Consider the following 12715-nt stretch of genomic DNA (forward strand, 5'->3'; position numbering starts at 1 on the left):
TCATGAAGAGGGAGTAATATAGTGGTCTCTGTTCAGCATGGCTCATGAAGAGGGAGTAATATAGTGGTCTCTCTGTCCAGCATGGCTCATGAAGATGCAGTTATATAGTGGTCTCTGTCCAGCATGGCTCATGAAGAGGGAGTAATATAGTGGTCTCTGTCCAGCATGGCTCATAAAAGGGAGTAATATAGTGGTCTCTGTTCAGCATGGCTCATGAAGAGGGATTAATATAGTGGTCTCTGTCCAGCATGGCTCATGAAGAGGGAGTTATATAGTGGTCTCTATCCAGCATGGCTCATGAAAAGAGAGTAATATAGTGGTCTCTCTATCCAGCATGACTGATGAAGAGGGAGTAATATAGCGGCCTCTCAGTCCAGCATGGCTCATGAAGAGGAAGTAATATAGTGGTCTCTGTCCAGCATGGCTCATGAAGAGGGAGTAATATAGTGAGTGGTGTGTCTATCCAGTATGACTCACGAAGAGAGAGTAACATAGTGGTCTCTCTATCCAGCATGTTTCATGAAGAGGGAGTTATATAGTGGTCTCTCTATCCAGCATGACTCATGAAGAGGAAGTAATATAGTGGTCTCTGTCCAGCATGACTCATGAAGAGGGAGTAATATAGTGATCTCTCTGTCCAGCATGGCTCATGAAGACGGAGTAATATAGTGGTCTCTGTCCAGCATGGCTCATGAAGAGGGAGTAATATAGTGGTCTCTGTCCAGCATGGCTCATAAAAGGGAGGAATATAGTGGTCTCTGTCCAGCATGGCTCATAAAAGGGAGTAATATATTGGTATCTGTCCAGCATGGCTCATGAAGAGGGAGTAATATAGTGGTCTCTGTCTAGCATGGCTCATGAAGAGGGAGTAATATAGTGGTCTCTCTGTCCAGCATGGCTCATGAAGAGGGCAAAATATAGTGGTCTCTGACCAGCATGACTCATGAAGAGGGAGTAGTATAGTGGTCTCTGTCCAGCATGACTCATGAAGAGGTAGTAATATAGTGGTCTCTGTCCAGCATGGCTCATGAAGAGGAAGTAATATAGTGGTCTCTCTATCCAGCATGACTCATGAAGAGGGAGCTATAGAGTTGTCTCTCTATCCAGCATGACTCATGAATAGGGAGTAATATAGTGGTCTCTCTGTCCAGCATGACTCATGAAGAAGGAGTAATATAGTGGTCACTGTCCAGCATGACTCATGAAGAGGGAGTAATATAGTGGTCTCTCTGTCCAGCATGGCTCATGAAGAGGGCAAAATATAGTGGTCTCTGACCAGCATGACTCATGAAGATGGTGTAATATAGTGGTCTCTATGTCCAGCATGGCTCATGAGGATGGAGTAATATAGTGGTCTCTGTCCAGCATGGCTCATGAAATGGGTCTCCAGGAGAGCCAATGAAGAGTATGGGATCAGCTCCCCCACAGGCCAGTCAAAGCCCTTCTCTGTCCCATTACTCCAATGGCGGAACCAGTTTCCCCCTGATGCTCGGGACAGCAGAGTCCCTTTTTATTATTGTATTTTACTACTAGCACTAACTTTGCTGATAACTTCAAGGGATCCTATTATGGTATCTGTGCAGCGTGGGAGCAATGAGCCATCTGCAATCTTTTGGACTCCAACTCCATTCAAATTAAAGGGCCAGCAGGTTCATGGGGAAAATAAAAATACCCCAAACTGTTTCTATCAGACAAAGTGCTGAGATCTTGATTCACTGTATTATCTGAGTTCACTGACAAAAGCTTCTCTCCATAAATTTGTCTAAGAATGTGTCCGCGAAGCACTCTGAATGAATAGGGCTTCTTTATGTACAGTATAGGCATTTTTATTCAGAATTCATAAGGAGTAGCCATTTTACAAGGCTGGATTACATTAAATCCTAAATGGAGGAGAGGAGATACTTACATTACCATGAAGCCACATTGAGACCTGCTAGCCACACACACACACACACACACACACATACACACACACACACACACACACACACACACACACACACACACACACACACACACACACACACGTCAGTTTTTTATGTTTTGGGATTGGACGTTCTCCCTCTCTCTTTCATCTCTGTCTCTGTCCCTCCCTCTCTCACTTCCTCCATCTTGTCTGGCTAACATGCTTGTCCTTAATCTGCCTCTCCTGCACAATCTCTCATTCTCTATCCCTCTGTGATTTACACTCACATCCTATCTCCTCCCTTCTCCAACCCGTCTTCCCCCATTGACTTACGCTTTCTTTTGTTCTTGCTATCACCATGCCTCTTCTTGCTTATATGCCCCTCTCCTCTACTTTCTCATCTCTTTCCTCTTCCTCTCTCTCTGTCTGTCTCTCTATGTTCTCTGTCTCTTCTGTTGTTTTAGCTTGCTCTCATGAATGCAGAACATCTCTCTCCCTCTGTCTCTCCTTCCCTCTTCATCTCTCTCTCTCGGTCTTAGAATGCAGGATATGTGATGAAAGGAGGGAAGTGCTGTTGACATCACTGAAATCTAATTGACAGTGTGGCGGTGGTGTCCATCCATACGAGAGTCCCAGCTCACTGCGGGGGAAGATGCATTTGTGGGCCACACTCCTAATGAGCTCCTTACCACTGGATTCTCTGTGGCCTCAACAGCCATCCTCTCTTCATCCCTCTATCCCCGTCTCCCCATCCTGACAGAGTTCAAGTTTGGAGTGGCTAGACGTGCCCTTGAAGAGTCAAGTCTGTTATTGGCAGTCTAACAGGGTTGGACATTCCATGGGAACGTCATGGAGGGTTAACTCTCCGCACCCACCGCAGTGAGAGGAGAGCAAGGCTCCGGCTGAACGGCTCGCATCATAGGCTGGGTTTCCTATGCTCTGTCGCTGAAGGTTACAAAGTGTCATATCTGAAATGGAGCCAGAGGAGGGAGAGATTTCTCCCACTCTAATTGTGTGTGTGATTCTCTCTCTCTACCCTCCCTTTCGCTGTTTCTCCCCTCTCCTACTGTGTGTCAATATCTGCATTTTAGCATGCAAGAAATTAGTGTCTCTCTTTCTCTGTGTTTCTCTCCCTCTATCCCTCCATTCGCTTATCCCTCTCTCCCTCCCTCTCTCTCTCCTGGTGTTGTGATCAAAGTGCCTGGTGTGTCTCTCTGCAGTGCTGTGTGATCAGAGAAGTGTGTGGGTGGGTGGGTGGGTAGGGGGGTGGGGGGGAGGCCGGAGGAACATACTGTCCCCTTCTGGCTGGAATACTAAGAGACCATCCTCTTCTCTGGGCTGTCTTTGTGTCTAAGTACAGCAGTCTCCAAGGTTACATAACCTCGCATCAAATCAACAATGACCTTTATCTGACTTTAGCAGCCAGCGTTCTGGGACAGAGCACCCCATGGGACCGTCAGGCACGTCACCTGAAGACTCGCCTCTTATCCCCAACGAAAAGGCCACCGCAAGAGAAGGGCTCGGTTGAGCACGGCTGGAAACTGTTCAGCTGAAGAGTGACCCCCACAAGGTAGCTGTACAAGACTGTGTGTGTGTGTGTGTGTGTGTGTGTGTGTGTGTGTGTGTGTGTGTGTGTGTGTGTGTGTGTGTGTGTGTGTGTGTGTGTGTGTGTGTGTGTGTGTGTGTGTGTGTGTGTGTGTGTGTGTGTGTGAGTGCGTGTGTGCGAGTGAGTGCGTGCGAGTGAGTGTGTGAGTGTGAGTGTGTGAGTGTGAGTGTGAGTGTGTGTGAGTGAGTGAGTGAGTGAGTGAGAGAGAGCCTCTTGTTTATGCTGACCAGAGAGTTGCTGACTGCGTTCACCTAGGTTATTTTGGGGTCAAGGAGAGGTGAGAGGCTACAGATAGTTAGGCATGGCTCCTCTACAAGACATGTCACGAGGACAAACAAACACTGAGTTCAAAATGACAAATTCAAATATCACAACAACAGGTTCCTCATAAAGAAACAGTAGCAGAAAAGAAACAGGTTCCTCATGAAGAAACAGTAGCAGAAAATAAACAGGTTCCTCATGAAGAAACAGTAGTAGAAAAGAAACAGGTTCCTCATGAAGAAACAGTAGTAGAAAAGAAACAGGTTCCTCGTGAAGAAACAGTAGTAGAAAAGAAACAGGTTCCTCGTGAAGAAACAGTAGTAGAAAAGAAACAGGTTCCTCATGAAGAAACAGTAGTAGAAAAGAAACAGGTTCCTTGTGAAGAAACAGTAGTAGAAAAGAAACAGGTTCCTCATAAAGAAACAGTAGCAGAAAAGAAACAGGTTCCTCATAAAGAAACAGTAGAACCACTAGACAGCATGACAGGGATTTTTTTTTAAAGGCATTGGAGGAAATGGGCCATGATATCCTACCCATCCTGCACTCTGGTGGTGAGAGGGAGTACTTCATGCAGGGAGGAAGGGCACTCCTGCTCCTACAAGCTTGGGGAAGAAAGGAAAGCTGTGTCCATGGGAACGGGCTTGGAATACTGATGCCACAGTGCAGGGGTGCATTGGAGCTGCAGTCTATTCTGGCAAGCTCAGGCTAAGGCCTTAGGTATTCTCATTACAGCTGTCCTCTAAATGTCTTAAGGCTATCATCAAATCTTGCCCTTTTGTCAAAACTGGGCTTACAAAGTATCCCCTGTCACTATTATTCGAATATCTTAAAGATAATAAAGATAATAATATAACATTGATCAAATAGCAGCAGTGAAATAGTCTCTCATCATGTCCACATTGCTTTTGTCACTAAGCTTGTCAAAGTCCCCAGTCAGTCCTTCTGGTGCCCATAAGGGATTGTATGATTTGTGACCCACTGTCTCTAAACTCCTTCTTTTCCTCCACTGGTAACGGCCGTGGCCAAACTTGGAGGTGGTGTCGATGAACTTAAGGTCAATCTTCTCCAGGGCAAGATGGCTCGACTGCACCAACAGACTGAAAACAGAAGTTAATCAATATGACATTTTGCAACTACACATGCCTTTCACATATATAGGTGTATGATTTGTGATCTATCATCTACTAATGAGATTCCATGTTTTTATTGTTCAACTGTCTTCAACAGTTCATGTTTCAGCATGTTGAAATATTGTACTGTATCGTCCCTCTATTACCTGCTGGATGAGGGACAGGAGAGTCAGGGCCTCCTTCAGACAGACAGACTCCTGACCATATCCTCTCCATGAGACCTGAGTGTGAGGTCCTCCCTGATGGTCTGTCTCCCTGGCTGTCAGACTCCCTGCCATAGTGCCACAGTCAGTTACATCACCCTGTAGGACAACACTGACTCTCTGCCAGCCTATCTGCCAGGCCCAGGCCAGGACACCCCTCACACACCTACACACAGGCACACGAGCGTGCACAAACACACACACTCACACAATGCTTGGCCCTCCTCTCTCCTGTCCCAGTATGCTCCCTGGCTGGATGGCTCCAGTCCCACTACTAACAGCTGCTGCCTCAGGCCTGGGGCCCGGACCCACTGTACTGGACGGAGGTTCCACTGCTCCAGGCCCAAAGCCCCAGCCCAGTCCAGCCCAGGAAAACAACAACCAATCTTACTGCTCTGACTGGCACTACAATTACATACCAGGTTATCTGAGACAAACCTACATAACACACCAGTTGAAAAAAATTATAAAACATCATTACAGTAGAAGAGCAGAGGCAGGGCTTCCCGAGTGGCACAGTGGTCTAAGGCACTGCATCACAGTGCAAGCTGTGCCACTAGAGATTCTGGGTTCGAGTCCAGGTTCTGTCGCAGCCAGCCGCGACTGGGAGACCCATGGGGCGCACACAATTGGCCCAGCGTCGTCCGGGTTAGGGGAGGGTTTGGCTGGCAGGGATGTCCTTGTCCCTTCACAAACTAGCGACTCCTGTGGTGGGCTGGGTGCAGTGCACGCTGACACGTTCATCAGGTGTGCCGTGTTTCTTCTGACACATTGGTGTGGCTTGCATCTGGGTTAAGTGGGCATTGTGTCAAGAAGCAGTGTGGTTTGTTTGGTTTGTGTTTCAGAGGACACACAGCTCTCAACCTTTGCCTCTCCCAAGTCCGTACAGGAGTTGCAGCGATGAGATAAGACTGTAACTACAGTGCCTTGCAAAAGTATTCATCCCCCTTGGTGTTTGTCATATTTTGTTATATTACAACCTGGATTTTTATTTGGACTTCATGTAATGGACATACACAAAATAGTCAAAATTGGTGAAGTGAAATGAAAAATGTAAAACGGAAAAGTGGCGCGTGCATATGTATTCACCCCCTGTACTATGAAGCCCATAAATAAGATCTGGTGCAACCAATTACCTTCAGAAGTCACATAATTAGTTAAATAAAGTCCACCTGTGTGTAATCTAAAGCAGCACCATGAAGACCAAGGAGCTCTCAAAACAGGTCAGGGACAATGTTCTGGAGAAGTACAGATCAGGGTTGGGTTATAAAAAAATATCAGAAACTTTGAACATCCCACGGAGCGCCATTAAATCCATTATTAAAAAATTGAAATAATATGGCACCACAACAAACCTGCCATGGCAAGGAGGGCATTAATCAGAGAGGCAACAAAGAGACCAAAGATAACCCTGAAGGAGCTGCAAAGCTCCACAGCAGAGAGTGGATTATCTCTCTTATCATCACTCAGTGCCTGGGCTTACCTCCACTGTACCCGCACCCCACCATACCCCTGTCTGCACATTATGCCCTGAATCTATTCTACCACGCCCAGAAATCTGCTCCGTTTATTATTTTTCCCCAACGCTCTAGGCGACCAGTTTTGATAGCCTTTAGCCGTACCCTCATCCTACTCCTCCTCTGTTCCTCGGTGATGTGGAGGTAAACTCAGGCCCTGCGTGTCCCCACTGGGATATGTTTAACACCCTGGCAGTCCTACAATCTAAGCTAGATGCCCTCAATCTCACACAAATCATCAAGGAACCCACCAGGTACAATCCTAAATCCGTAAACATGGGAACCCTCATAGACATTATCCTGACCAACTTACCCTCCAAATACACCTCCGCTGTTTTCAATCAGGATCTCAGTGATCACTGCCTCATTGCCTGTATCCGCTATGGGTCCATGGTCAAACGACCACCCCTCATCACTGTCAAACACTCCCTAAAATACTTCTGCGAGCAGGCCTTTCTAATCGACCTGGCCTGGGTATCCTTGAAGGATATTGACCTCATCCTGTCGGTCGAGGATGCCTGGTCATTCTTTAAAAGTAATTTCCTCACCATCTTAGATAAGCATGCCCCGTTCAAAAAATGCAGAACTAAGAACAGATTTAGCCCTTGGTTCACTCCAGACCTGACTGCCCTTGACCAGCACAAAAGCATCAAATAGTCCCCACGATATGCAACTGTTCAGGGAAGTCAGGAACCAATACACGCAGTCAGTCAGGAATAGAAAGGCTAGCTTTTTCAGGCAGAAATTCGCATCCTGTAGCTCTAACTCCAAAATGTTTTGGGACACTGTAAAGTCCATGGAGAACAAGAGCACCTACTCCCAGCTGCCTGCTGCACTGAGGCTAGGTAACACGGTCACCACTGATAAATCCATGATGATCGAAAATTTCAATAAGCATTTCTCAACGGCTGGCCATGCCTTCCTCCTGGCTACTCCAACCCCGGCCAACAGCTCCGCCTCCCCCGCAGCTACTCGCCCCAGCCTCCCCAGCTTCTCCATCACCCAAATCCAGACAGCAGATGTTCTGAAAGAGCTGCAAAACCTGGACCCGTACAAATCAGCTGGGCTAGACCATCTGGACCCTTTCTTTCTAAAACCATCTGCCGCCATTGTTGCAACCCCTATTACCAGCCTGTTCAACCTCTCTTTCATATCGTCCGAGATCCCTAAAGATTGGAAAGCTGCAGCGGTCATCCCCCTTTTCAAAGGGGGTGACACCCTAGACCCAAACTGTTACAGGCCTATATCCATCCTGCCCTGCCTATCTAAAGTCTTCGAAAGCCAAGTTAATAAACAGATCACTAACCATTTTGAATCCCACCGTACCTTCTCCGCTGTGCAATCCGGCTTCCGAGACGGTCACGGGTGCACCTTAGCCATGCTCAAGGTACTAAATGATATCATAACCGCCATCGATAAAAGATAGTACTGTGCAGCCGTCTTCATCGACCTGGCTAAGGCTTTCGACTCTGTCAATCACCGTATTTTTATCGGCAGACTCAATAGCCTTGGTTTTTCTAATGACTGCCTCGCCTGGTTCACCAACTACTTTGCAGACAGAGTTACGTTTGTCAAATCAGAGGGCATGTTGTCCGGATCTCTGGCAGTCTCTATGGGGGTACCACGGGGTTCAATTCTCGGGCCGACTCTTTTCTCTGTATATATCAATGATGTCGCTGCGGGCGATTCCCTGATCCACCTCTACGCAGACGACACCATTCTGTATACTTCTGGCCCTTCCTTGGACACTGTGCTAACTAACCTCCAAACAAGCTTCAATGCCATACAACACTCATTCCGTGGCCTCCAACTGCTCTTAAATGCTAGTAAAACCAAATGCATGCTTTTCAACCGTTTGCTGCCCGCACCCGCCCGCCCGACTAGCATCACCACCCTGGACGGTTCCGACCTAGAATATGTGGACAACTACAAATACTTAGGTGTCTGGCTAGACTGTAAACTCTCCTTCCAGACTCATATTAAACATCTCCAATCCAAAATCAAATCTAGAATCGGCTTTCTATTTCGCAACAAAGCCTCCTTCACTCACGCTGCCAAACTTACCCTAGTAAAACTGACTATCCTACCGATCCTCAACTTCTGCTATGTCATCTACAAAATAGCTTCCAACACTCTACTCAGCAAACTGGATGCAGTCTATCACAGTGCCATCCATTTTGTTACCAAAGAGCCTTATACCACCCACCACTGCAACCTGTATGCTCTAGTCGGCTGGCCCTCGCTACATATTCGTCGCCAGACCCACTGGCTCCAGGTCATCTATAAGTCTATGCTAGGTAAAGCTCCGCCTTATCTCAGTTCCCTGGTCACGATAACAACACCCACCCGTAGCACACGTTCCAGCAGGTACATCTCACCGATCCTCCCCAAAGCCAACACCCCATTTGGCCGCCTTTCCTTCCAGTTCTCTGCTGCCAGTGACTGGAACGAATTGCAAAAATCGCTGAAGTTGGAGACTTTTATTTTCCTCACCAACTTTAAACATCAACTATCTGAGGAGCTCGCTGCAGCTGTACATAGTCCATCTGTAAATAGCCCACCCAATCTACCTACCTCATCCCCATACTGTTTTTATTTGATTTACTTTTCTGCTCTTTTGCACACCAGTATCTCTACTTGCACATCATCATCTGCTCATTTATCACTCCAGTGTTAATCTGCTAAATTGTAATTATTCGCTCCTATGGCCTATTTATTGCCTACCTCCTCATGCCTTTTGCACACACTGTATTTAGACTTTTTTATTGTGTTATTGGCTTGTTTATTGTTTACTCCATGTGTAACTCTGTGTTGTTGTCTGTGTCACTGCTGTGCTTTATCTTGGCCAGGTCGCAGTTGGAAATGAGAACTTGTTCTCAACTAGCCTACCTGGTTAAATAAAGGTGAAGAATATATATTTATATATATATATATATATATATATATATATATATATATATATATATATATATATATATATATATATATATCTGTCCATAGGACCACTTTAAGCTGTACACTCCACAGAGTTGGACTTTACGGAAGAGTGGACAGAAAAAATCCATTGTTTAATGAAAAAAATAAGCAAATGAGCTTTTTGGCCATCAAGGAAAATGCTATGTTGGGCGCAAGCCCAACACCTCTTATTACCCCAAGAATACCATCCCATGGGGATGTTTTTCATCGGCAGGGACTGGGAAACTGGTCAGAATTGAAGGAATGATGGATGGCGCTAAATACAGGGACATTCTTGGCATTCTGGTTTCAGTCTTCCAGAGAATTGAGATTGGGACGGAGGTTCACCTTCCAGCAGGACAATGACCCTAAGCATACTGCTAATGCAACACTTGAGTGGTTTAAGGGGAAACATGTAAATGCCTTGGAATGGCCTAGTCAAAGCCCAGACCTCAACCCAATTGAGAATCTGTTGTGTGACTTAAAGATTGCACTTCACCAGCGGAACCCATCCAACTTGAAGGAGCAGTTTTGCCTTGAAGAATGGGCAAAATTCCCAGTGGCTAGATGTGCCAAGCCGATAGAGACATACCCCAAGAGACTTGCAGCTGTAATTGCTGCAAAAGGTGGCTCTAAAACGTATTGCCTTTGCGGGGTGAATAGTTATGCAAGCTCAAGTTTTCTGTTTTTTTTTGTCTTATTTCTTGTTTGTTTCACAATAAAAAAACATTTGCATCTTCAAAGTAGTATGCATGTTGTGTAAATCAAATGATATAAACCCACAAAAAATGTCCATTGTTGTAAGGCAACAAAATAGGAAAAATGCTAAGGGGGTGAATACTTTCGCAAGCCGCTGTACCAATTGGATACCACGAACTTGGGTAGAAAAAGGGGTAAACAAAAATAATAATAGCAGAGGCAGAAATGTGCTGTTTCATATTTGATAAAGCCCTTAGAAGGTACTTCGTAGCAGATGGAGAGATTCTTCCAGAAAGAGGCCATCACCTGAACAGTTGACCTCACCTCCATTAGAAAGACAGGGAGTAATTAGTTTTGTGTTTTACAGTGTTACTGGCAGATTTGGAGAAAGAAGTGATATTGTGTATAAGAGTGCTGTAGGTGTTGGGACTGGACGTATCTGTGCTTGAGCTGCAGTGAGGGTCAGTGCCTCTGGAGGTTATTATTACACAACACAGGCCATCTCCATGACTCTCCCTCCAGACACTGTATCACTTCTTTCAGTGGATGCATCATGTTCATATCACATTCTTTGGGATTTGTTTCCCCTCCTTGGACCTCAATGACGAGAAATGCTTCCGTTGGGGAAAGTTTTGAAAAACTGAAATGTGCTATTGTGTGAACAATGCTCCAAAGACTTAAAAAGTAACACTCCAGTCTCATTCTCACCTCCTTGAACACCTGATTTATTTAACAAAAAGGCACATCTCAATAGGTGGTCCAGGTATGTCTGACATGGCACAAGTGGGGGTGTTCTCTATTGCTCCTCTATTGTTCCTCGAGCCAATGGACTTCCCATCAAACCAACTCCTTGAATGCCCTCCTCCTGGTAGTTTGCAGTTGTCTAAAAAACACTATTTTAATCAAAAACCTATTTGTTTACCCTTTAGTGTGTGTACTTTCTTTATACTTGGGATATCACCTTAATAGGATTTTTTTTTTTTTAATCACTGGAGGACATCTTTAAGTTAATAGGAAATAAGGACCTTGAAAATCCTTCTGAAAATCCCATTTTTTGCAAAGGGTGCAGAATATTATGCAGAGATGTGTTGCGGGAGACGTGAGGGACGTTTAAATGGAGTGCGAGGCCCTCAGGGTCCTCCTCATTACCTGCTGAAGTGGAGGTGAAAGCACTTTTGAGATGAGTCAGAGTGGAAGGCTTAATTGCTGTACAGAGCTAGGTGAGCTCTGACTGAAGCCAAATACAGTGGGGCAAAGAAGTATTTAGCCAGCCCCCAATTGTGCAAGTTCTCCCACTTAAAAAGATGAGGCCTGTAATTTATCATAGGTACACTTCAACTATGACAGAGAAAATGAGAAAAAAAATCCAGAAAATCACATTGTAGGATTTTTAATGAATTTATTGGCAAATTATGGTGGAAAATAAGTATTTGGTCACCTACAAACAAGATTTCTGGCTCTCACAGACCTGTAACTTCAAGTGCCCAATAATATTTGTACCATGTGTTGCCGCAATGTTATGTTTTGGGTCTCGTGATGTGTCCTATATTTTTAATCCCAGCCCATCCCCTCAGGCCTTTTGGTATGCCGTCATTGTAAATAAGAATTTGCTCTTAAAGGACTCGCCTAGTTAAATAGAAACTTGACGTGTGGGAAGCACAGAAGTCAATATGGGCCATGAAGGCAAAAGGGTATCCAACCCATTAGAAAGGTGTCCTTAATGTTCTGTACACTGTGTAGCCAGTGTTGGTTGAATGGAAAATGCCCTGCATTTAAAAAGACGTGTGGCTGTTTACTTTCACGTAAATCAATAATGGTCTAAAACTGACAATTCATCTAGACATGCCATCATCCTGATCAGTGCACTCTGGAGTGCAGTGTTCTTTACCTTGAAAATTCAGACAGCCTGCAGCAGTGGCCATATCACAATAGTCCAGTCAATTTCTCAGCGTTGATGGAATAAGTGCTAGGATCAGTTACCCTGACCAAATTCCCATTACACACTCGAAGCACAAAAATATTTTAGCAGAGCATTTATACAAAATGTACATCTTGCCGTGTAACTATGCAGGTAGTCATGAGATTCGCAAACCATCTATTAGCCTTGAACTGTACTAATTAACCACATCAGCCGTTTTCATTATTCACTGAGCTGTCATCTGCAGCTTCCCAATATGCTGACAGGCAACGGTACAAGGCCACCAGTACTGCCCAAATGCATCAACATCCTTCAGCTCCCCCAAGGCAGGCAACCACTACACTGAACTACAGGCACAGTGCTTTTGAAGTCAGCTTATTTCATGAGCCATGTTGACCTTGACAAGTTCACTGCCAACAGGTGCAACCGCATATAGAGCCCATGAATAGCTTGTGCATTAAAGCACAGATCACCCCTTCAGTGACAAGATACTAACTCTAGGATGCAAACACTGAAGGTC

This window comes from Oncorhynchus tshawytscha, linkage group LG09 (assembly GCF_018296145.1).
Source record: "Oncorhynchus tshawytscha isolate Ot180627B linkage group LG09, Otsh_v2.0, whole genome shotgun sequence".
NCBI classification, from domain to species: Eukaryota; Metazoa; Chordata; class Actinopteri; order Salmoniformes; family Salmonidae; genus Oncorhynchus; species Oncorhynchus tshawytscha.